Source organism: Aulostomus chinensis, chromosome 5, assembly GCF_037954235.1.
Source record: "Aulostomus chinensis isolate RoL2024-O1b breed Wild chromosome 5, RoL_Achi_v1.0, whole genome shotgun sequence".
NCBI classification, from domain to species: domain Eukaryota; kingdom Metazoa; phylum Chordata; class Actinopteri; order Syngnathiformes; family Aulostomidae; genus Aulostomus; species Aulostomus chinensis.
The window spans coordinates 9,737,061-9,759,625 of NC_141324.1; the positions used below are offsets into that span (position 1 = coordinate 9,737,061).

Consider the following 22,565-nt stretch of genomic DNA (forward strand, 5'->3'; position numbering starts at 1 on the left):
TGAAAGACAACCATCTGCCCTTTTTGGACTGCGACGTCTACGTTCAAGAGGACAGGAGCCTGAGGGTGGATGTGTACAAGAAACCCACCCACACTGACCAATACTTGCTTTTTGACTCTCACCATCCTCTGGAGCACAAGTTAGGTGTCATCAGGACGCTGCAACACCGAGCGGAGACCATCCCCACCAGCGTCCAAGGCCGGAAAAAAGAACAGCAGCATCTGAAAAGAGCACTTAAAACTTGTGGCTTCCCAGACTGGACCTTTGTAAAATCCTCTTCCAGGTCAAGAAAGGAGGAGAGCTCCAGGAGGAGGGAAGATGAAGAAGGCAGGAGAAAAAACATAGTGATCCCCTATGTGGCAGGGGTTTCTGAGAAATTAAGGAGAATCTATAACAAGCACCGCATCCCTGTGTCTTTTAAACCAGACAACACTCTGAGACAAAGACTGGTTCACCCCAAAGATCCCACCCCTCACAGCCAGAAAAGCAATCTGGTATACGCTGTCAGATGCAGTGAGGCCTGCACGGATCTCTACATAGGGGAAACCAAACAGCCCCTCAACAAGCGCATGGCCCAACATAGAAGAGCCAACTCTGGAGGACAGGACTCAGCAGTTTTCCTCCACCTCAAGGAGGAAAGCCACTCCTTCCAGGACGACCATGTCCAAATCCTCGACAGAGAGGACAGATGGTTTGAAAGAGGAGTTAAAGAAGCCATCCACGTCAGGATAGAGAAACCATCTTTGAACAGAGGAGGTGGACTGCGACATTTCCTTTCACCTATTTACAACCAAGTCCTTTCAAAGCTTCCCCAAAGAGCTCAGCTGAAAGACCCATGTGGAACGGCTGCTGCCAGCACCGCCCATTAGCATCTGAGTGGTCGGTGAAACTCCCTAACGACCACCCCTGAAACTCCCTGACACCGCACAACGACTGTCGTTTGGGGAGGCCAGGTGAGTCTCGGGAGGGTCGTTTCCACCACAATAGCACTGACCACTCCCACATAGGTTTATAAGCTGGAGTTTCCACACTCTTCACTAGAACTGAAGAAGCCTCTCGGATGAGAGGTGAAACGTCTTCAAGATAAACTTACGTCCAGTTGACCAGATTTTACTTCGCTTCAATCTACGATGACCTGGATGAATGAGAACCTACACAGACATTCAGTCAATAAATCTTCATTTTCTACCCACATTTTGAGTGAATTTGTGGCTTTGCAGGATTTACATAGCAGCCGATGAGCAGATTGTGGGAAACTGCTGGGATAATCTTTAAAGGTCTAAGAATCAACGAAAGCTGGCAACAAATAAAGGTGGATTGAATCAATTCAAAGGCACAGAAGCGGAAGCAGAGGCAGGCAACGCTCCCCCACTTACACACGCGTGACCAAGCACACGCATGACCCAGCACACGCAGACGAATTCAAAATCCCAGGCAGTGCACATGTTTGCCTTTATTAAATGATGAAAGCTCCTCAACCTCCTCATAATATGGCGGTCAACACAGAGGCAGGAGGGCTGCAGATCCAGAGGAGCAGGACTGTGGGTGCTCAGCAGCGAGGAGACACGCAGCAGCTGGCAGCAGCAGAGGAGGACTCAAGACCCTCCTCGCCCCCTCAGTGGCACCTTCAGGATTCAAACATTGGTTTTTATCAATAATTTTGTAACAGAATCCCAGCTTGTTGACGGGTGGCTCCAATCACAGGAAAATATGGTGTGACAGGAACTGGCTGACCCTGCTGGGGCCCAACCAGTCTCCAGGTCCACCGCCCTGATCCCCGTCAGCGTCTCCGTGTGATGACGACTCCATCCAACAGCATTCCTTCGTCTAGAATGATAAACATGTATTTGATGTCAGTGTATTAATCTGAGAGCTGACAGCCTCCAGAGGGAGGTGTTACAGGGCAGCTGGTGTCGGTCCAGGAACAGTCCGAGGATGAACGACGAGGACAGAAGCAGATAAATGACTCGCCTCACAATAAAGCAGCGGCATGCTCTCAGACATGATGGAGGCCTTCCGGTTGAGCGGAGCTGCCCTGAGGGGGGACGGAACCAGCACGAGAACGTCCTCATGAACCGGTGGATCTGAAACCGCCACCACCGCCATGTGTCTGCCTCTGCATGTATTCATGTACTTCTCTGTCTGTATGTTAAACAAAGTGGGTGGCACATGCTGAAGGTGTGACCCTCCATGTTATTACCACACACAGGAACACACACAAGAATAAATATAGAAATGGAGGCTATAGAAATAAAGGAATGGGATGTACAATCAAGAAGAAAAGTTGACATGAATAAATACTTGTTCATACAGAGGCTGTCTATTTCATCAGTAAAATGTGTGTATTTTTCCATGTGTCCATGAACTTCATGGTTAATTTCTGCATGCATGTGTTTATGTGTCGTCCTCAGGTCCGGCTCAGGTCCGGCTGAAGCTCACATATCTTCAACTTCCAATGCTGCCAGTTTTTCATATCTGGAAATAGGAACAGTTCTTACCCTGTCACCCCAGGAAGGAGAACATTCAGTTCTCACAGTCACTTGTTCATCCCAACCGTAGAACCTTCACACTGAGGCGTGTTGATTTCAGCGGTAATGAGGAGAACCTACATCAACCTGAGCTTTTCTTCATCGTCGGGGGCTAAATGCTGCTATGGGATGACATCATGAGACGATGCATGAACCAGTTCAAACATTTGATGAGAGAAGAACTGAGCGAAGAACTGTTGTGGGATAACACATTCAAAGAAGTACCAATGGAGGATGAAGGAGCGCACAGTTTCATCCTACAACTTCAAAAACAAATGGAGAAGAAGAACACGCTTTTCTTCTTCTTCTATAATTATCAGCTCCTGCTTTTTGACGGTTCAGCCAGAGTTTCTTCTGTTCTCTACTCTGTGAACCTTTAATTCTTTAATCTCAGCTGTGAACCAAATAGATTTGTGGTGTCTGGAGGCTACAGGATGAGTCTCAGCAGTGTTGGAAAAGAAGTTGTAATCTTTTAATAATTGGATGACACGTTTGACTTCACACTGACACAGGCAGACACGGGTCACCAGTTACTAGAAATCAAGGCCATAACTTGGCATTAAAGACTGTTTGACTGCTGCTGAAGCTATTCAGCTAACTGCTAAACAGCTTAGGCAGTTTAAAGTGATACTTCACCCAAAACATGTATTTGGCCTTCCAGGTACTCACTAATAGGAGTCTTGAGTTCACAAAAACATTTTTCCCTCCTGCATCACGTCTTGGTGACTCCAGGGTGCAGAGAGAGCCAGCCATGTGTGTTTAGCTTGAAGCTAAATGAGGCTAACAACAGCTAAACTGTCAAGAAATGTCCGCTGTCATGAAGTACACTCGAAGAACACATCCAGGTTGATGTCAGGCTCGGACGTGACGTGTACTTGCTGCACTTCCACGATGACTCACAAATGCTTCATCATCAGGATGACATCACAGTCATTATCAAGCATTTTAAGATGCAACATTTATGATCAAAAATAACAGGACTTATTGATGAGGAATATGTATGCCAGCTGTGGTGCTGATCGGAGGAGGAGGACCGGTAAACTGAGCTGATGCAACAAAAACACCTCAAGACGCTTTCAGAGAGCACACTGACAAAACCATCTGTGGTAATACTGTGAAGCTGAGGACTACTGCAGTACAGCAGGTACGTTTACTGTTTCATGAGTATTATGGGGCTGATTAAAACAATCAGAGCCGGTTTAGAGTGACTTTAGGAGCTTTCCCATGAGCTGCAGCACAGCCGCTATTCTTCTGGGGGTCGTGTGAATGTTAGTGTGTGTATGTGAGTGTGAGTGTATGTGTGAGTGTGTGTGTGTGTATGTGTGTTAGTGCATTTGATGTCTGTGTATGTGTGTTCACGCGTGTGTGTGTGTGTGTGTGTGCTCAGCAGTATCAACCACTACTCAGCGTTTGGTCATGTAAAACTGTAGCAGTAAAACTACTGACACAGTTGAACTGAGTGCACTGGTGTGTTTAATTAACTTGTACTTCATACACTGCAGTGGTGCTTTTCAGTTTATTTGCCAAGAATTTTACAGATTTGACAATTTCCAGATACTTTATTATTATTGTGTTCTTGTGCTGGGCCCAAACACCTGAGGACCACCTGATCTGATGAGACAGGTACCCTGGATGGCACCACCCTGGCCCCCAGCACCACCGTAGGAACCTAGGAGTTCTCTTTGACCAGGACCCTTTAACTCCCACATTCATCAAATCTCCAGGACGCCTTCTTCCATCTACGTAACATCGCTAAGATCAGACACATCCTGGCTCAAGAAGATGCAGAAAAACTAGTCCCTGCTTTTGTCACTTCCAGGCTGGATTACTGCACCTCCCTCCTACCAGGCTGGACTAATAAGTCCCTAAAGACTCTCCAGCTGGTCCAGAACGCTGCTGCTGCGTGTTGACTAGAACTGGTAGCAGAGACCAGGTCTCTCCTGGACTGCTTCTCTGCATGGCTCCCTGTCAGATTCAGAATTTAAAATTCTTCTTCTACCATCAAAGTCCTCAACAATCAGGCTCCTTCATCCCTGACAGAGCTCCTAGTCCCCTATGATCCAGCTAGAACCCTTCACTCCCAGGATGCAGGGTTCCTGCTGGTTCCTAGAGTTCTAACAGTAGAATGGAGCCAGAACCTTCAGCTACCAGACTCCCCTCCTGTGGAACCGTCTCCCAGTTTCAGTCCAGGACCCAGACCCCCTCTCTATGTTTAAGAGCAGACTTAAGACCTCCTTGTTGATCAGGCTTATAGTCAGGACTGCTTAGGCTGGCCCTTAGATCTGCTGCTCTAGGCTCAGACTGCTGGGATCTCCCATGATGCACTGGGCTTCTCTCTCCTCCTCCTGTCCTCATACGTGTGACTAACTCCTCTTCTTCTACCCTCATCCCAGATCCTGGTGCTGCTGGAAGAGGCTCCAGACCTGAAGAGGCTCCAGCTGCCACCCGTAGCTCCACCTGCTCACGTCCCTGTCTGTCCATCAGTCTCTCCTCCTTTCTCTCCCTCTTTATCTCTGTCCCTCTCTTTCCTTCTGTCTCTCTGTCTTCCTCCATTCTCTGTCTTTGTCTCTGTCCATCAGTCTCTCCTCCTTTCTCTCCCTCTTTCTCTCTGTCCCTCTCTTTCCTCCTGTCTCTCTGTCTTCCTCCATTCTCTGTCTTTGTCTCTGTCCATCAGTCTCTCCTCCTTTCTCTCTCTCTTTATCTCTGTCCCTCTCTTTCCTTCTGTCTCTCTGTCCTCCTCCATTCTCTGTCTTTGTCTGTCCGTCAGTCTCTCCTCCTTTCTCTCTCTTTATCTCTGTCCCTCTCTCTCCTTCTGTCTCTCTGTCTTCCTCTATTCTCTTTCTCTGTCCATCAGTCTCTCCTCCTTTCTCTCCCTTTTTATCTCTGTCCCTCTCTCTCCTTCTGTCTCTCTGTCTTCCTCCATTCTCTGTCTTTGTCTCTGTCCTGCTCTCCTGCTCTCTCCCCGTCCCCACTGATCCTGGATCTGCTCCACCTTCCTGCTGGTAAAGGAAGGTTCTGGTGGCTGCTCTTGCAGGATGTGCTGCTGATGGAGAATTGTTGGGTGGAGGTTCATTGAAGGAGGGAGGTGCTGGACCTGCTCTACTTGGACAGAGTCAGATTGACTTGACTTTACCACTTATTTTCATGTCTTCATTTGCAAGGAGGTCGTGGTTTGTCTGTCAGCAGGGTTACAAATCTACACGAGGCCACTAACGCTCGGGGGGCAAGGAAGAATCCACTAGATATTAATTGCAATGCCATCTGGTGGCAACTAGAATCTCCCTCCTCCTCTCTCCTGCTGCCCTCCTCCCAGCAGGTGGTTACAGGAAGTAAATGAACGAACAAACGTCATTTGATTTTACATCAAAATGACACTTTGTAGTCTTCACGTGATACAGCATACTTATCTACAGTAAGTGTGTGTTTTTAAGCGCCAGTGACATCAGCACCCCAGTGTAGCATGAGTGTGTTCCTTCATCCATCCATCCATCATCATCTTCCGCTTATTCCTACACATTAAGGGTCGCGGGGGGGGTGGAGCCTATCCCAGCATCTATGGGCGAGAGGCGGGGTTCACCCTGGACAGGTCGCCAGTCCATCGCGGGGCCAACATAGAGAGACGAACAACCATTCACACTCACAGTCACACCTACGGTCAATTTAGAGTATCAATCAGCCTCGTCCCCAATTGATGTCTTTGGACGGTGGGAGGAAGTTGGAGTACCAGAGAGAACCCACGCAGGCACAGGGAGAACATGGAGATTCCACACAGAAAGATCCCGCGCCCGAGCCGGGACTCAAACCTGGAACCTTCTTGCTGTGAGGCCACAGTGCTGACCACTGCACCACCGTTCAGCCCCTGTTCCTTCATGTAAAATTCGAATATCGACAGGTTTGCCGTCCCGAGGACTTGCAGCCTTCCAGGTGTCAGGGCAGAGGCGGAGGTCTGCACCCTGAGTGATTTCTAGTTCCACATTCAATTTAGAAATATTGAACATTTTCCCCCACTACATTTATTTGACAGCCCAAGTGATTTTATACTGGAAAGTAGCCACAAAAATACAACAACTTGCCAGTAAGATACAAAGAATTTTAGATTTGCTCCAACTTGACCAGCTGACATTGCTTAACCAGCAGAAACTGCTGCTTGATCATACATGCGTCAATAATAACCCAATAATGAGATGTAATATTGATGGACAATCACTCTGATGAGTCTGACGCAGCCTGTCAGGTTGTTACGAGATTTCACGACATGATGAAGCAGAAAGATGCCTGCAGTTTTTGAACCTTCCCTTCCGCTGAAGAATGGCGTGATTTCACTCAGAAATCCAACAGCTGATGATCGGATCGCAGATTTAAGGGACTTCTCTTCCGGTATCAAGCCAAGAACTGAATGTGAGACACAAAGAAGCTGCTGAGCCTGTTTAGCAATCACGCCACCTGTTGTTCACAGCTGACTAATGAACTTGATGTATTACATCTGTCTTCATCTCTCAAGCAACATCATTAAAACCATCCGGATGTATGAGGTGATAATATAACCCAGGTTTTATCACGGTTTCAGCACGCTGATGAATAGAGGGATACACCAGTGTCTGTCAGACTCCTTTCACATCTCTGTTGCTGCTATTAATCATTTGGCAGATAGTCACCAGATCAATAGAAACATAATAACTAATGAGGAGGGAGGATTCTGTTCTCCCTTCAAAGGCCCATCACTCCTCTCCAGGCAGACTGAGCACCGATCTACAGCTGCAGTGAGCCGGGTGCCAAGGCTCTCTGCGCTATGCTAGTGTGCAGCAGTGCTGGTGGCCTGCTAGTGTCTGACTAGAGCCTGAAACGCCCTGGAGACAACGTTTCACTTCTGAAATATGTTCGGATGAGTGGGAAAAAAAACTGTCCACTTTCCTGCGCTTGCAGATTCTGTAGGTGACATTTCTGTCCCAATGACTGGACTCATCCTTCTGCATGGGAATCAGGTGAATGATGCCACCGTGCAGCAGTTTTCACCAAGCTACGGTCGTCTCCCTCTCACCTCAGGTGTGTGAGGGTGTTTCACTTTAGACGGACAATCAAGCAACAAACAGTTTCCTTATTTTAATCATTTGTTTCTCAAAATGGTCACCAACAGAATACCAGCACACTGAGCTGGGAGATGACAGCAGTGGTGGGAGATGACAGTGATAGTAGATGATACCGGCTGGGGAAGACAGTGGAGGAAGACAACAGTTGTGAGAGATGACAGCAGTGGTGGGAGATGACAGTGGTGGGAGATGACAGTGGTGAGAGATGACAGTGCTGGGAGACGACAGTGCTGGGAGATGACAGTGCTGGGAGACGACAGTGCTGGGAGATGACAGTGGTAAGAGATGACAGTGCTGGGAGATGACAGTGCTGGGAGACGACAGTGCTGGGAGACGACAGTGCTGGGAGATGACAGTGGTAAGAGATGACAGTGCTGGGAGATGACAGTGCTGGGAGACGACAGTGCTGGGAGATGACAGTGGTGAGAGATGACAGTGCTGGGAGACGACAGTGCTGGGAGATGACAGTGGTAAGAGATGACAGTGCTGGGAGATGACAGCAGTGGTGGGAGATGACAGTGGTAAGAGATGACAGTGCTGGGAGATGACAGCAGTGGTGGGAGATGACAGTGCTGGGAGATGACAGTGCTGGGAGACGACAGTGCTGGGAGATGACAGCAGTGGTGGGAGATGACAGTGCTGGGAGACAACAGTGCTGGGAGACGACAGTGGTGGGAGACAACAGTGCTGGGAGACGACAGTGCTGGGAGAAGACAGTGCTGGGAGACGACAGTGCTGGGAGATGACAGCAGTGGTGGGAGATGACAGCAGGGGTTAATTTGAGCCAGATCCTGCCGGAACAAGATCCGGCACCTCTGAATTTTGGCCTCCCTGTGTTCCGGTACTTATTTGGGCAGATCTGGTACCTCTTGTACTAAAAAAAGGAAAACAAAAAAAAAAAACGTACATAACAGTGTTTTTAAAATGTTTAAAATAAAATAATAATGTCCATATATTAATCTACAGAAAAAATCCCAAGAATTTAAAAAGTTGTTTATAATGATTTAACGTCATTTGAAAGAGTTGATCTGTTGATGCACTGATACCAACAAATCACGCCCTGACAAAGAAAAAAACAAACAAAAAAACTTGAAATTCACCGCATCTGAGGAGCAAGCAGAGAGGAAAACACAGTTACTATTTCAACGCCAACATGTAAAAAAAAAAAACGGTTAAATTCAAAAAGAAGGAAGAGTTGCATGATGCTTCAAAACAAGTCAGAAAAGCCTCCACAAGTGGTGACGAGGGCAGCTGCAGCGGCCATGTTGACGATCAAAATCAACTGCAGCAGGAGGCTAGCGCTGCCACAGCTAGCCAGGTTCTCCTACAGCTAGCTAGGTTCTCCCACAGCTAGCTAGGTTCACCTACAGCTAGCCAGGTTCTCCTACAGCTAGCCAGGTTCACCCACAGCTAGCCAGGTTCACCAACAGCTAGCCAGGTTCACCTACAGCTAGCCAGGTTCTCCTACAGCTAGCCAGGTTCACCCACAGCTAGCCAGGTTCACCCACAGCTAGCCAGGTTCACCCACAGCTAGCCAGGTTCATCTACAGCTAGCCAAGCCGAGGCAGGAGGCTGACACCATGGCAGCAGCTGGTTAGGTTCACCGCCAGTCAGAGCAGGAGACAGCTCCAGCGCTAGTAGTCAGCCAGGTGGACCACCAACAGACAGAGCAACAGGTGGGTTGAGGGAGAGGAGTGTGAGTCCCCAAGCATGGCAAGTGGGCATTTGTATGTTGTTCTCAGCATGTTTTCTGTCTACGTTCTGGGACCTGTGGCCTTCTCCTCCCTGAGCTGCCATGTGTACTTTTCGTTCCGGCACCTTATGATTTACAAGCTAAGCACTGGATGGCAGTGGTGGGAGATGGCAGCAATGAGCAGAGGCATTCTTGGGACATGAGAGACGAGGGAGATGAGAATGGTTGCGCTCATGTTCCACCCAAACACACCCATAAATTAATGACAGCTTATGACACAGAATGCTTGAATATGAAACCCATAATAGTTGTATGTAGTTTGTGTGTGTGGGTGTGCGTGTGTCACACACACACGCACACCCACACACGCAAGCTTTTGTTGGCCCAGTGGCCAAATGCAGATATCAAACTTTAATAGCATGAAAATAAAAAAGTAAGCTCACTCATTACAGCAGAGCTTTCAGCCCCTAAAGATGAGAGGGAGATTTATCACCCCTCTAAGTGCTGTAATACTCTACAATAATATTGCTTTGTCATCTGCTTTATTTACTGGGGAACAAAAGGCCTTGTGATCCCAATTGCTCCCCGGCGGCTTCGAGTGTTGTTGCTTAGCAGGGAGTAATGCCAGAAAGGAGGCGGTGGAAGGGGGAGTGCTTGAAACCCAAAATGGAATCCACAGCTGACGCGAGGACGTTGTCTGATACCTGGCTGTGCTTCTGGTCCCCATCAGAGAGGAGGCAGCAGGGCTCATCACTGACGCACCACACAATCAGACTCTCCATTCCGATGAAACGTTGCCATTAAGGCGCCAGCAAATCGATGCAGCTCTCGATATCTCATCAGGGGTGTGTGTTCTGGCACGCTGTGGCACGTGTTTCCATCCCGCCCTCGGGGGAGCGCTGTCCCTCCTAAAGTGTCATCTTTTCATTTGACAGTCATGACTCTCGGTCAGCAGCTCTATGAGATGAGAAGCTGAACAGGTGAAACAATAAAACCCTCCGTGAGGGTTCGCGCCGCTGGTGCCGGCAAACGTGGCGTTCAAGCAGCGAGCTGAGGAAGGTAGAGGAGTGTGTGAAAGCGCTGCTCTGATTCATCACTTCACCTGAAGGAGCTCCCTCGCCATTTCATACACACGGCAGTGTGAAATTACAGACTTCTATTATTTTGGAGGGGAAGATTTGTCAGGGGAGGTGGAATCCAGCTGCGTGCTTATAAAAGTTGTGTCATGGTAAGAAAGCAGAGTAGCACGCCAAAATCTGTCAAGGGGCTTTTTTTTTTTTTTACTGAAGCAACACTCAGGCGGCGGCGCTGGGCCTAGTGAGTCCACAACAAAATGGCCATGAACCCAGAAACAGTTGTACAACATGAACGACTGCATGTTGACTTGTCATGTCAGTTCTGATTCACTTGAAAAGACAGAAGGTTGATTCCCAGAGATCAGCAGCTAGACTGAATTCATGATGTCATAGACTGGTTATTTCCAAGCTTCCTCTCAGCCCCTGGAGTGCACCCGCCGCCACCACTGGCTAGGCTAGCATGGCTAATGTCGATGCGAGTCCCCAGACATTCCAGGACTCTGATTTTAGCTGATGTGCATCACTGCTGCTCCAGAGGGTGAAAGGCGAGATCGCTTCAACCACTCAGCCATATTTAAGCATGTTAAACCAACATAGTGGGTGCTACGCTGTCTTATTTTTTTCCAACCCAGAAGGAGGAAATGGTCACAGACCTACTGGCCCCACCCACAGCCCTATGCCGCCTCTGACTGGCTCGTACTTCCTGCCGTTCAGCATGTGAAGGGAGATGGATCTGAATGATATCAATGAATAAAATGAAAGTAGGTGATTGAGACATGATTGCTTCAGTCCCACAGCCGCAACCATGGAGCGCAGCTCCTGTTGGAGAAACAACTCAGACACCAGTAGACAGAACGAGTGTCAGAGCTGATGTCACATCCAATGTGACGGTCGATGTTTGGGTAGAGATGAGTCGAGTGTTTTTATTCTTTACTGTATCACCAACATCACAACCCCCCAACCCCGAGATTCGCTCTGACATCACGTGTTCGAGCAGTTTATTGTTTGAGGTCCGTCAGGGGGAGCGTTAGAGCTGGACGCAGCATTCCTGACCAATTGCTGAGTTAATGAAAGCTTAATCAGCCAAATAGGAATGATGACTCTGCCAGGAGCAGGAATCCTGCCAGCAGGCAGAAGTGATGCGTCCTGCTGTCTGAGTTCTGAGGAGGATTTAGTGCGTTCACATCCAGCAAAAACACAGAAACGCCGACCAAAGTCTGAGCTGCTCTGTTGGAGGTGAAGACTATGACGTCAACTTTACACCAAAAGTCCACCACGAGTGTGTATTACACTCCAGGAGCGTGTATTACTCTCCAGGAGCGTGTATTACACTCCAAGCGCATGTATTACACTCCAAGCGCGTGTATTACACTCCAAGCGCGTGTATTACACTCCAGGAGCGTGTATGACACTCCAGGAGCGTGTATGACACTCCAAGCACGTGTATTACACTCCAAGCACATGAATTACACTCCAGGAGCGTGTATTACACTCCAGGAGCGTGTATTACACTCCAGAAGCGTGTATTACACTCCAAGAGGGTGTATTACTCTCCAGGAGCGTGTATTACACTCCAAGCGCGTGTATTACACTCCAAGCGCGTGTATTACACTCCAAGCGCGTGTATTACACTCCAGGAGCGTGTATGACACTCCAGGAGCGTGTATTACACTCCAAGCGCGTGTATTACACTCCAAGCACGTGAATTACACTCCAGGAGCGTGTATTACACTCCAGGAGCGTGTATTACACTCCGAGCGCGTGTATTACACTCCAGGAGCATGTATTACACTCCAGGAGCGTGTATTACACTCCACGAGTGTGTGTTACACTCCAGGAGCGTGTATTACACTCCAGGAGCGTGTATTACACTCCAGGAGCGTGTATTACACTCCAGGAGAGTGTATTACACTCCAGGAGTGTGTATTACACTCCAGGAGCGTGTATTACACTCCAGGAGCGTACAACTTAGTGACCACGAGCGTGTTTCTTTACTGCAGGCACCAAAGTCAACAAATGCTGCATGAGTGGCATCAGTCAGTGCTCTCGGTGGATTGATCTGCTCCCTTGTATAAAACGTTGGAAAAACCAAGTGTAGGCTATGATTGGCCACTTTCCCGCTGTCCCCGCCCCCTGACTCCGGTGGTGTCCATGACTAAAACATGGATATATCGTGCTAACGCAGCGTGTTTCAAAGAAAAAAAACATAAAACTCTTCCTCACCAAACTCTGACTCAGCTGTGCTCAATACATCCATGCCTTAGTTATGGAGGCCACAGCAACCTGGGTCAGGGGGCGGGGACAGCGGGAAAGCACATGGGAGATTCAATGCACTCGTGGAGCGCAATACACGCGTGTGGTGAATTAAAATAGGTGCCTCCAACGCGCGTGTGCAGCATAAAACATGCTTGTTATGGACTTTTGGCATAAATTTGACGCCATAGAAATGGAAATCTGGGAATTGTCCCACAACCTACTGCTCATGGTGCAAATTAGCGTCTCTGTGAAAGTGGAAAGCACCTGCGAACCTCGTCCTCTTTCAGCCTCTCTTCATGTGCTTAGGAAGAGAGCGATCACGATCTGTCACCGTCCTGCTGCTCCCAGAATCACATGACTGGAGTTCCAATGTAGGAAATCTTCGTCTGGGGGGCTATTAATGTTTTTGAAAACAGCCATTTAACCAGCTGCTACAGTGAAGGAACCAAGTGATAGAAATTATTGTTGTGTTGTCAATTAGAACTGGATGACTTTCTCTAAGTTTCTCTGTTAGTCCTGCTTTAACCTCTTTTTCATTTCTAACAGAATTCTTTCGACATCTTTCCCTCCTCGTCCTCGCCGTCCTCTCTCCCCGTCACATTCCTCTGGTGTTGGCTCACTCCTCTCTGTTCTCCTGCCTCCACACGTTCACCTCCCTTTGCTGCGACTTCTCATCTATCTTTCTTTCCTCCTCTTGTTCATCCCACCTTTTCCTTGGACCTGGTCATCTCTGCAGAGTAATTTAGTAGCTAGTGAGTTCTGGGTCGAATCTGTCACTGTAGACATACCAGCAGCTACACGAGTGATTTCCCACCGGGACCACAGACACTTCTAATCACATCCTCAGGGACGCCAGGAGACGGAGGGAGAGGCTGAAGAATAACAGACAGGTGGTGAAAAAGAAGAGAGGAGAAGCCCATTAGATAAACAGGTGGGGACATGAGCCCTAATAGAAGAGGATATTATTCCAGCAAATTAATTAGGCGCCCAAGTCGGCCAACTGTGAAGTGGGAAAACCTCCTACAAGCGGGACTTCCACCCGGTTGATTGGTGATTTTCCGCTGTTCTTCTTTACTAAATGTAAACTGTCACACAAAAAATATGAACCAGCTGGACGTGAGGTCATATTTAACAAAACCGTTGTGAAAGTGGGGCAGTTTGCTGCCTGAGAGCCGCACCGAACCGTCACAGGAGGTCCACAGGGTGCTGTTGGCCATCCAGTGCATGAATGCCTGATGTACTCCTGCTGAATGCATAAGAGGAAGAGCAGCACCTTGGGGGGCTCCGCTGGGACCTCAGCGCGATAGACTCTATTTGATGGGTTGTTGGGCAGAACAGGTGAAAGCCCCAGCTGTGAAATGTCTTATTGTTTTAGAGGAACAAAAACCACGTGCGAATTTAATTGCATCGCCCAATCAGCTGTGCCATGACGGGTGACACAGTACGTGCACGTGTGCCCTACCTTTGCAAATTTACATAAATCTGGAGGAAGATGAAGCAGCTGCATGTGTGTGTATTCACAAGTGTGTGTATTCACAAGTGTGTGCTCTGGGTGTGTCGAGGTGCTTTGATTGAAGGGAAAGGCGACCTCCCCTGTCAACATCCGCACCGCATTTAGAAAAAGACTTATGTCCACATTACGCCCCCACAGGTTCCATCCTGATTAAGACATGGTGGGTGGAGAGATGGACGTGGAAGTGACAGAGTGGACCCTGCGTTCATTACGTGTGTGGCGCTGACAAGTCTGATGACTGATGGGGGGAGTCTGTGGAGTGGCGAGGACCCGGGAACACTCACCAACCGCAATGCTTTTCGTCTAAATGTTGTTCTCCTTCAGTTGGTGGAGATACGTAATTGCTGTCCGCTCTGCTTTTAATTGGACTTGTGGTCTAAATCCATACTGACATGAACCAAACCAGTTAGCTAAAACTACTGACTTTAAATAGGCTCAAGTCTCAGTTGTGCCCAAGTGGTTAAGGTTAACCAGAGGTGCCCTGGTCTCGTTTATTTGCTGCTGATACCGATCATCTCGGAGTGCGATCAATACGCATCATTGACCATGTTTGTCACGTTTGTTCATCAGTACAACACAAATACTCCCAAGGGGCGGGCGCATCACATTTTACATCATCCAACCAGAAAGAAAGGAACAGCCCCTTAGGCTGTGAGCAGTTGGTGGCAGTTGTTAGCAGTTGGTGACAGTTGTTAGCAGTTGGTGGCAGTTGTTAGCAGTTGGTGGCAGTTGTTGGCAGCTGTTAACAGTTGGTGACAGTTGTTTGCAGTTGGTGGCAGTTGTTAGAGCAGTAATAAAACCACCTCCATGAGCTCAACACTCTCATATGTGAGAGTGTGAAAAGTAAAATGCGGTGGCAGTTGATGGCAGTTGGTGGCAGTTGTTAGCAGCTGGTGGCAGTTGGTGACAGTTGTTAGCAGTTGCTAGCAGCTGTTAGAGCAGTAATAAAACCACCTCCATGAGCTCAACACTCTCATATGTGAGAGTGTGAAAAGTAAAATTTGGTGGCAGTTGATGGCAGTTGGTGGCAGTTGTTAGCAGCTGGTGGCAGTTGTTAGCAGCTGTTAGCAGTTGGTGACAGTTGTTAGCAGCTGTTAACAGTTGGTGACAGTTGTTTGCAGTTGTTAGCAGTTGGTGGCAGTAATAAAACCACCTCCATGAGCTCAACACTCTCATATGTGAGAGTGTGAAAAGTAAAATGTGGTGGCAGTTGTTAGCAGATGGTGGCAGTTGTTAGCAGTTGGTGGCAGTTGTTTGCAGTTGGTGGCAGTTAGAGCAGTAATAAAACCACCTCCATGAGCTCAACACTCACATATGTGAGAGTGTGAAAAGTAAAATGCGGTGGCAGTCGATGGCAGTTGGTGGCAGTTGTTAGCAGCTGGTGGCAGTTGTTAGCAGCTGTTAGCAGTTGGTGACAGTTGTTAGCAGATGGTGGCAGTTGTTAGCAGTTGGTGGCAGTTGTTAGCAGATGGTGGCAGTTGTTAGCAGTTGGTGGCAGTTGTTTGCAGTTGGTGGCAGTTGTTAGAGCAGTAATAAAACTACCTCCATGAGCTCAACACTCTCATATGTGAGAGCGTGAAAAGTAAAATGCGGTGGCAGTTGATGGCAGTTGTTAGCAGCTGGTGACAGTTGTTAGCAGATGGTGGCAGTTGTTAGCAGTTGGTGGCAGTTGTTAGCAGATGGTGGCAGTTGTTAGCAGTTGTTTGCAGTTGATGGCAGTTGTTAGAGCAGTAATAAAACTACCTCCATGAGCACAACACTCTCATATGTGAGAACATGAAAAGTAAAATGCACTTTTTTGGATTAAATATCAGTTTAAAATGACTGCATGGTGGTGCAGTGGTCGGCGCTGTCGCCTCACAGCAAGAAGGTTCCGGATTTTAGCCCGGAGCACGGGGTCTTTCTGGGTAAGTCTCCATGTTCTCCCTGTTCCTGCTGGGTTCTCTCTGGTACTCCAGCTTCCTCCACAGTCCAAAGACATCAAGAGGGACCAGGTTAATCCAGACTCTAAATTGACCGTAGGTGTGGCTGGGAGAGCCAATGGTTGTCTGTCTCTATGTGTTGGCCCTGCCATGGACTGGTGACCTGTCCAGGGGGAAGGCTGCTGGGATAGGCTTCACCCCCCCCCCCCCCCCCGTGACCTTTAACAGGAATAAGCGGAAGACAATGGATGGGTGGATCAGTTTAAAATGACTGCAGAATCCTAATAAGAGGGAACACATCAGTGGTTTTGCATGTTTTAGCCCATTAATGTAGATTGCTTGTACTGCACATTACTGCAGACCATTTTTCAAAGCTTTCCACACTTTTCAGGCTGATTTCCTGGCTTTCATGCAGCTACTGGATGATTTTAGCGCAGCAGACTTGATACTTGTGTGAAATTGGTAATCCATCACAGGAAACTTTTTATAATTAATCATTAAATTTGCATTCGTGCTGGGCTGGGTATGTATTTTAAATATCCCTATATTCAAGTTTAGTATTCAGATATTCTAATTGCTCCTTTACCTTTTCAAGTTCTCGTTTGCCAGTTAAAAAAAAGCTCTGGAAAAAGAAACTGCACTTACACATGTCAAACATTAATCCTCACAGTATATATCAAAGTGTTGCTGGTGTATTTGGGCCTCAACTCTGCATCTGCTGGCTTCACCGTTCCAGCTGCCAACAGCTGTCAGTGCTTGACTGGATGAACACTGGAGCGTTAATCCCTGCTGGTGCCAGGGGACTGCAGTCGGTGGACGAACCTTGGATGAGGGTGGATGGATGGACTCTAGGTGGAACTCATCTGACACCCTGGGGAGCTTTGGTTCATTTTCAAAAGGTACAATATGTGCCATGACTGTGATGCAGCCATCAGCCTCCAAATAACCAATTTTTCAATAATTTGACTAGTGAACGAGGGTACGAGGGTTTAGTTGTGGCGCAGCTGAACCCGTGATTTCTCTTATAAAAATATTTTGCATTCATTGGTGGGATTGTGTGAGGAAGTCATTCGCAGCAAGAGTCTTACCCTCAGGTCAGCGCGTCTTCGGTGCACCACAGAATGATCTTCATACTGACTACATGTTTGTTTCTGTTTTACTCAGCGTGGCGGAGTTAAACAAGCAGCTCAACCATACTTACATTTTGAATTTATGCGACCTCTAGTGGCCATGTAAGAAACAACAGTCAGCGTGTAATTACACACTGAGGACTCACTAAATGTAGAAGGCAGAGATCCGTTTTGCTCCACGTTTCTGGCAACGCTAATAAATATCACTGTATTTTCAGCTCTGTTTGGCTGAGTTGCACCTCAGCCACAATGAGGCTTTTGTGTCTGAACCTAACAGACCTTCACCACGGCGCCGTCCGAACGAGCCCACAATATGGCACATCCCACAAAAAGAGAAGGGATTTTCTGTTACTCACTCTCAGTAGTGAACGCAGGCGCTGGTCTGATGTCCAAAGCAACCCTGCCTTATGGTCACTGAACGCAGGAGCCAAAACCCCTGATGTCATCATGGGTTGTCAGCACGGAGCTTAGGGTTCTGTTGGGGTTAGGCCTCACAAGGAGTGCCAAAATGTTGGGGCTCGTAAAGGGGGGAGAGGTTTGGCGATATCTTAAATTGAACTATAAAGAAAATAATCAATTATTAAATATGATTATTACAATATAATCTATTAATGGGGCTCCACCCTGGAATCAGGGAACAGCCAATCCTCTGTTACCAACCTCAAAGGTGAACAGGGTAAGCAAACTGTCAAATTTGCTTGGCCAAATTCAACAGCGATTGAATCAATTAAAATTAAACAATTAATTATTTAATTAAAATCAATCACTATAAGGTCTGTTCAGTCTCAAACAAATAGAAGGTGTGATTCCGAGCACTGACCCAATCAAACCAGCAATCAAAGTTCAATCCACACACAATAAAACCAGGAGTCGAATTGTTGCAAAATATAACACATTTATTATCACAATATTAATTTTACAATCAACACAGCAATAATCAATAGGTATATCTTCACAATTACGGACTACTATCTAACATCTACTTCTATGAAGGGTGTGTGTGTGTGTGTGTGTGTGTGAGTGAGAGAGAGAGAGAGAGAGAGAGAGAGAGAGAGAGAGAGAGAGAGAGAGAGAGAGAAGGTGCGCGTGCACACCTGAGCGGGTCAGGGTAACTGACCCAAAATGGCGGACTAGGACGAATAGAGACAAGATGGCTGCCCTGACTTCCGCTGAGTAGGAAGGGGGGGGGGGGCAGGGAGGCTGCAGAGTCGCGTGTGTGGAGGTGTGAAGATTCGGAGCAGAGTGGGGGAGGAAAGGAAAGATCTAACCTTGCTGTAGATTCAGATTAAATGGCGCCGACAAAGACAAAGAGCTCGCTCCCGCTCGCTGTGTGCGCGCGTACAGGTTTCGACCGAGTCTGGTACGTGCGCTTCCACAGACGAGGTTACAGCTCTTTGGACTTCGTAGACGGCCACCGATCATGAACTCAGCTCGGTTGTGGAAACCAAACAGTGATAACTCTTGAGGATCAGAGCCGGGGGCCCAGCGGCCCGTCTGACACAACAGAGTTAACACAGCACAACGACACAGTGACAGTGATACAGTGATGAGAGCTCGGCGGCTCGTTCACTTGCAGCGTTTACTGTTACCCTCTTGACTACGATCTCTGCCCAGACACACTGATGCCTCACTATCGTTGCTCCGCTACGAGGCGGAGATGGAGATGGCGCTTGCAGAGGGTCCGTTCCTTGGCTCGGATACGCGCCTCCGCGGTCGACCGGGTCGGGGAATTGTCCTGAGCAACACGTCCCGACAAAACTTGCGTCCTTCTGCAGGATAGAGGAGATCAGCGGGTGCAGGCTTTCTCCTTTGGATCCAAAACAAAGTCAAAAAGAAAAAAGAAGGGGCGCGGATTCTCCGTGTTAGGGGATGAGGAGAACCGCGGTCACGTGACTGAATTGAAAGTGAAAGTCTGTGGACTTGACTCGTCCCGCGAGTTGTAGACTGCTACTCCACCAACAAGAGGGGAGCAAAGGGAGACATGTGGTGGTTGCTCCCTTTCGGGAGACGCTACTTGGTAAAGTTAGCGTACCTGGGAAAAGGCGAAGCTTTTCGGCAGTACGTCTGCTTTTATAGGTCCACCGCTGATGATGACGTAGCGGGGACCCCCTGGGCTCTCAGCCAATTAGAAGTGGGTTTCCCCCTTCGAAGAGGGTTGCCACACCTCAACCTGGTGGCTGGCGGGAAGGTTTTTATTAGTCTTTGTTCTGTCCCATCTTCACCTGGAACAGAGGGAGGAAGAAAATGGTGGTCGTCAGCACATGGGCTCTGAATCCCAACAGTTCTTCATGATCAGGTGGAAGCACGGCACTGGTGGGGGCTCTGATATAGGAAACTCTCCACTGGTGGGGGCTCTGATATAGGAAACTCTCTACTGGTGGGGGCTCTGATATAGGAAACTCTCCACTGGTGGGGGCTCTGATATAGGAAACTCTCTACTGATTGGTGTTAGAGGCAGGAAGATTGACCTGACATGTCCTATTGACTGGAGGACTTGTGTGGGACTGTGCTAGTCTAAATTCTTGCTTGTGTTGTACGTCGCTTTGGACAAAAGCGTCTGCTAAATGAAATTGTAGAATTGTAGAACACGACAGTACTTAAATGACTGTGCTAACACGGCTGTGCTAACACGACTGTACTTAAGCGACTGTGCTAACACGACTGTACTTAAACGACTGTGCTAAATCGGCTGTGCTAATACGACTGTACTTAAACGTCTGTGCTAACACGGCTGTTCTAACACGACTGTACTTAAGCGACTGCTAACATGACTGTACTTAAGCGACTGTGCTAACACGACTGTACTTAAACGGCTGTGCTAATACGACTGTACTTAAAAGTCTGTGCTAACACGACTGTGCTAACACGACTGTACTTAAGCGACTGTGCTAACACGACTGTACTTAAACGACTGTGCTAACACGACTGTACTTAAACGACTGTGCTAAATCGGCTGTGCTAATACGACTGTGCTAACACAACCTTGCTACCACGGGGGAGTTTGTAACGTGTAGATCTGCCATCTGATGTGAAAATCCATCCATCCATCGTCATCTTCCGCTTATTCCTTACTAGTAAGGGGGGGGGGGGGCTGGAGCCTATCCCAGCATCTACGGGCGAGAGGCGGGGTTCACCCTGGACAGGTCGCCAGTCCATCACAGGGCCAACACACAGAGACGAACAACCATTCACACTCACATTCATACCTACAGTCAATTTAGAGTATCAATCAGCCTCGTCAGGAGAACATGAAGACTCACCCAGAAAGATCCCGCGCCCGAGCCGGGACTCGAACCCGGAACCTTCTTGCTGTGAGGCCACAGTGCTGACCACTGTACCACCGTGCAGCCCCCTGATGTGAAAATGTTACAAATATTGCATGTAAACAGATGTTGATCTCATCAGAGGGCGGTAGTCTGGAGGAAGTTGCATTCTATCGTCAGCGTGCTGCTGCTGCGGTCAGCCGCTCAGCACTCCCTCAGCTCTGTGGTGGACGGTGTGGTGGAGATGTTCACCTTGACTCCATGCAGGTTGCTGCTCTGTGGTGGGTGGGCCCCCTCCTGAGGGGCCTCGGTGGCTGCCCACTGCCACCACTTGTGAGGCGGGGAGGCGGGGGGGGGGTTCTGCCTGCCCACAACACTTAACGCTTTCCATCAACACTGTTCATTAAGATAATCATAATTAGAAATGAATAGATTAATAAATAAATATGAATTATTAAAAAATAAAGAAGTTGGAAAAGAAAACAAGAAGCAAATGAATAGCAGCAAAGAGATAAAACATTAATGAATAAAATAAGATGTTTAGTTTGTGTGTGTGTGTACACATCAAATCCCTTTTGTCTTTTAATTAATTCATTCAGTTATTTAACTACTTCATTTCTTTATCCCGTTTTTGCCAACTTTGTTTTGTTTTCTATTCAAAGAATTATCCCGATTATCTCATACTGTCATTAAATCACAAACATTATCATTATTATTATTATTATAATTATTATTATTAGGTCTTCTTACGGCTCCCTGCTGCCACCTAACTCATCTCCAGTGTTCATAATACCTGTGTGTTCCGTTTTCTGTCTCGTGGCAGTTGATGATGTCACACTTGTCTGGTCTTGTCATTGTTCATCTTTCTGCTTCTTTGGTTCAGACGCGACTGCTTTCAGCTTTTTTTTCAGCTGATCTTAGAACTGAGAACATAAAAAAATAGAAGTGAAGTGAAAACAATGAGAATCAAAGCGGTGAGTGGGAGTGGGAGGGAACCTACGCTCTGACTTGTGCCTGCTGGCCGCCGCCTCCACGCAGGCGTGAGGCTGAATGAACACAACAACAACTTTGTCTTTATTCTTTAAGCTTTAGAGTGGGAACTTCCTGTCCGGCTCCATCATCTCTGAGCTGCTAAGGGTTCCAGATCCGCCATAGCCAATATGCTGATGTGGCGGATAACTGATTTTTACCCATGTTGATAAAAACAAGTTTACATCACTTACAGGTTCTGTACCTGCTGGCACTTGGAAGCCTCCATGGCAGCAGCTGTGGGGGGGCAGCCGTACTGCATACCAAGATGTTTCCCAAGGATCTAGAAAAGCCCATAAGTCATTTATTTATTTATTTACCACGAAGAGGAAGAGAGCAGAACAGGGCCTATGAAATAGATATCGGCCATCGGGCAGTGATGACAATGCTGACGATGTGGCGCTAATGTGCGTCCCAGCTAACAGCAGCAAATGAGATGTCATCCTAGACTCTACTGCTTCTTCAAGAAGCGTCATGAACAAAATTAAGAAAGCATGATTATGGGCATCTGCTAGTCTGAACCTTTAGTGAGAGGAGGTGTGCGCTTCTAACCATGAATGTGCCTCTCAACTGAATTGAAGCAGGTGAATAATAATCACGCCACCATGTTCCCCTTGTTGAACCGTGACAGTAGAATGACCCATTTCAGTGTACGTCCCTCCATGTGCCTGCGGGAGACTTTGGAGCCTGGCTGCATGGATTTTCTCTCATTCATCCACTAGAGCGTGGCAAAATCATTCCAAAGAGCTCCCTGCGAGTTCCTCAAAACTCAAAGAGCCATTCCTCCACAGAACCCCCCTTTTCTTAGAGAATGGTTCTGTCCCGACAGTGAGGGGCCTTCGTCGGCCTGAGGCCCAAAGTCAGGAGGAAACCCCCTGGTTTAAAATCTCACTGCTAGTTTTTGTGTTGCATTTTCTTCCCATCAACTTTCTAAAAACAGCACAAAAACTTGCAGGACTCGGGGTTGTAGATCAGGGGAACAGAAGGCTACTGTTCAAGAGGGAGCGTTACTTCCACCTCTCTTCTGTCCTGGGGAGGGTGGAGCTCGGAGCGCTGGAGTTAATTATC

At 47.8% G+C, this 22,565-nt stretch overlaps 2 long non-coding RNA genes across 3 annotated transcripts; both read right to left on the reverse strand.

Moving 5' to 3' along the window:
• Window positions 1–1,501: 1,501 nt before the first annotated feature.
• On the reverse strand, window positions 1,502–2,610 carry LOC147261131 (uncharacterized). The gene is made up of 3 exons (XR_015116072.1): window positions 2,499–2,610; window positions 1,972–2,142; window positions 1,502–1,827 (listed from the first exon to the last, which is right to left on the reverse strand). It is a non-coding gene; the product is annotated as an uncharacterized LOC147261131 (long non-coding RNA).
• Window positions 2,611–12,206: 9,596 nt separating this feature from the next.
• LOC147261132 (uncharacterized) lies at window positions 12,207–17,932 on the reverse strand. 2 transcript variants are annotated; one of them, XR_015116074.1, is made up of 3 exons: window positions 17,562–17,932; window positions 13,455–13,512; window positions 12,207–13,370 (listed from the first exon to the last, which is right to left on the reverse strand). It is a non-coding gene; the product is annotated as an uncharacterized LOC147261132 (long non-coding RNA). The 2 variants fall into 2 exon arrangements; XR_015116073.1 differs by lacking the exon at window positions 17,562–17,932 and adding an exon at window positions 17,164–17,233.
• Window positions 17,933–22,565: the final 4,633 nt, after the last annotated feature.